Consider the following 3,776-nt stretch of genomic DNA (forward strand, 5'->3'; position numbering starts at 1 on the left):
GCAAACAGGCAGGATTCTTTTTATTCATGAGCATCCAATGCAGGCAATAGACTTCCGTCACTGTAGCTGCCAGCAGTGGAAACAAATACATCCTACTGTGGCAGAGCTAGTGTTCAGCATCCTGTCCTTCACCTGAGACCTCCAGGACACTGAGCCGTGCTGCTGGGCTTGCCCTGCCACCTGGAGCCTCTTGCCTTCTGCTAGGGGAGGTGCCCTCTACCCAGATTCACCTTCCCTTTCTATTTCTTGCTCTTTCTGGCCCCAAGTGCTCCTCCTTTTCTGGTATTGTGCACGCAGAGACACACATACCCCTTTTTCTCCACTTCACCAACTTCTGGTGGCTAAAATCCAACCTCCCAAGACTTCAAAGGAAGATATTCTTGAGATAATGAAAAATGATATCTTTGCATATGAAAGGAAAAAAAGGTTGAGGTATACATGATTTTTAACTGTATTAGGGATTTATGAACCAGTTTAAAAACAAGGTTTTATTTACTGTAGAGATGAATGCAAATCAGAACCAATAATTCCTTGGTCCACTTAGTTAAAAGCAGTTCATACATCCCTTTGTTTTTTTTTTTTTTAACGATGATTGTTATTGTTATTGTTGTTATTATTATTTGGGGTTTCTTGTGTTTTGTTTTTCTTTGCAACTCTCCACACTAAACTCGCAATATTGTGGGGAGAAGCCATGACTCAACTCTATACTCGGTGAGATGTAGCAGTCTTAAGCGCCCAGTGACGGAGGTCGCCGGGGCTGCAGCTCGCAGTAATCACTATTGATTTAAAGCTTTATTTAGCCTTGATCTATGCCCTCGTAGTCAATAAGGTCTTGCCACATTTTATTAGTGAGGTTGAGAAATGTATTATTTGTTTGTTGTTCTGCCCTTTCCCCCGATATTAAACTGTGAAATTTGTGATTTGTTTAAACTCTGGGTGAATCATAGCTTAGTTTGCATGTCCAGCTAATTTGTTTCTATACATTTTGTTTGATTCTCTTTCTCCTTCTCTCAGGGCTTTTACAAAAAAATATATATATATGGATCTTCTGAAAAGTTTTTTGAGGTGCAAGTTTTTTCTCTATTGTTTTTGTCTCTTTGATCAGTGGACAGACACAGTGCTGAGATTCAATCACTACATGAAACACTTGGCTGTGGAAACAAAACTAAAACATCCGAAGGTCTGTTTCCCAAACAGCCTGGGGGGCTTCATGACAGTCGGATGCCAATTTCAGAAAGATTCATCCCACGTTCTGACCCTGTGTTCGTCTCTTTCCTCTCCTCTCTTTCTTCAAGAAGGAAGTTGATCCTAGTGATTTCAGCCCATGCATTAAACAGGAAACGATAATAAATGTGTAGAATTCATATTTTTCTAAAGGGAACTTAAAAACTGCTGCTACGTGTTATGTACAAAACTGGTTTATGCCACATGAACAGAGAATCACAAGTTTGGTTTTGGTACTTTTTGTTCCTCTTTGTATTCAGTTGTATAGAACTTCCAAATTCAGAATGAAAAGAAGCTGTTCTGTATCAAACCATCTAAGCAATAAATGTTATATTTTAAAAATGGCACATTGCCAGTCACACGCTGTCCTGTGATTTGCTGTCATCTTGTCCCCAAACCCACAGCCCACACAGGTGTCAAGCACCGTCTGGGGAATCTCAGTTCTGCCTCCCGACAGCATGGGCGTCTGGGGTGTTCAGGAAAGCTGTGGCACCTTTAAAACTTGCCTGGCTAGAGTTGTGGGCATTGCCGAGAGGGGAAGATGAGGAAGCAAACAGCCATGGAGCTTCAGGATGGAGACTTTGTCCCTGAGCACGGGGGTGGTGGGCAGGACCCGGGGGGCAGCTGTGGGGGCGGCAGGAGAGGGACACCGTGGTGCAGGCCACTCTCAACCGTTGTTTAGCAACAGCTAATGCCAGTGATTCTGTGTTTTGTGCAGCAACAACCCCTAAGAAGTCTGCCTTGGCTTTTCCTTCTCCAACCCAGTTATAAGGGACTGAGAAAGCGCCGGTGGAGGGAGAGCTCCAGTAACTACACATCTGTTAGATTTTTGTGAGCTGGGGGAGGGGCAGCGACCCAGGGCTGGAGTTGGTGCAGGTCACAACCCACCTGTGGGGGAATCTGTTATTGGAAAGTAGCAAACAGGCGACGTCCTCTAGGGAGTGGATCTCAAACAGCAACACTGAGAGAAGTTGGTTTCAGAGGAAGCTACTGGTACAGAACGCAAACAATGCGTTGTGTGTCTTCTACGTCCCAGTGCCAGGTCACAGTGGGACAAGCGTTGTGGCCCTGGGGTCCCTCAGGCCTCCCAGGCGACTCTCTTGCCCCCTCCTTTTCCTCACCAGCCACAGGAGACTGGCTTTGATGAGATGCCAGTGAGGGTGCTGGCTTGTGTTACATAGAACAACCCAATAGCTCAGAAATGTTGGTAACATAAGCAGCTCACGGGACGGCCCTCAGCCTCTACCACTGGGGGAGGGAATAACCTTTCCACATGGATGGGATGAGTATCCTGATGGACTTGGGACTAAGTGCCTTGTCACCATGAAGAGCAAAGGGCAGCCCCCATAGGGTGTCCTAGGAAAGACACTGGAGCCCAGACCCTGCAGCAGGTGCCCCCCACAGTCCACCCAACTGCCTCCATGTATGGCACATGGCCCCTGGGTCAGAGTGATGTCAGGAGAAAGCATGAATAGGTGAAAGGCTGAATGTGTCAGGAGTTCTGCCTGCGACTCACAAAGAATTCTGAGGTTGGGCCGGCCCGGTGGCGCACTGCTACAGTGCACCGCTTAGGAGTGCGGTGGCGCTCCCGCCGAGGGTGTGGATCCCACATACAGACCGGTTCCCACTCACTGGCTGAGCGAGGTGTGGGCGCAACACCGAGGGTTGCGATCCCGTTGCCGGTCCCGGTCCGGTACGGGCGCGACACTGAGGGTTGCAATCCGTTGCCAGACACGAACAAAGACAAAAAGGAAAAAAAAAAAAAGAATTCTGAGGTTGAGCAAATGTGTCCAGCACAGACAAACCCATGCCGGGTTGTGGCCATCTCAGGGCCTCCAGGGAATGAACTGCCCCTGCCTGTGGTTCCGGAGCTCACTGGGACCCTTCTGTCACTGGCCCATCACTTCCGGGGTGCCCCTTCTCTCTGCCCAGGGCTGAGCCCCCCACACTTTTGTGCCAGGCCCCACGCTGGCAGGGCCAGGGCACGAGGGTGCCAACAGCAGGCGGGCTGGGCCCTGGGCAGATGTGAGGAAGCCTGTGCCCTGCCAGGTGTCCAGGCCTCCAGACAGCTGTCCTGGATGCAGACTGGGCACGTTGTGCAGAGTTTATTTTTTGGATCCAATAGTGATCTCTATGAACCTCATCGTTAAGACTAATCCATTTATTAGGTAAAAAATTTGGTTAGGCTCTTCTCTTCTGTTGTACCTTTGAAGAATCCTGGCCAGCCACGGGTGACCTCACAGTCCAGGGCCACCTCATCCGGACGCCACAGCTCTGTCCCACTTCCTCCACAGACCCTCTTCTTGATGTTTACGTTCTCTGTTAGAAGGAGGGGAAGTGAAAGGAGCTGACATTTAAAGATCAGGTTTACTTTTGTGGCTGTCAAGATGTAGAGCTTTTGGGGCAGTCTTGGTTGTCACTCCTCCCACATCCAGCTCGCCTTGATTAAGCGTTGATTCAACAGAGCATTTGCGGGGCAGACACTGTCGCCGGCCCTGTGATGCAGCAGGGAACCAAGCACACTGCAGATATCTTTTCTTGTGGAATTTAAG

Source organism: Galeopterus variegatus, unplaced genomic scaffold (assembly GCF_000696425.1).
Source record: "Galeopterus variegatus unplaced genomic scaffold, G_variegatus-3.0.2 Scaffold1345, whole genome shotgun sequence".
In the NCBI taxonomy this organism is placed as follows: Eukaryota; Metazoa; Chordata; class Mammalia; order Dermoptera; family Cynocephalidae; genus Galeopterus; species Galeopterus variegatus.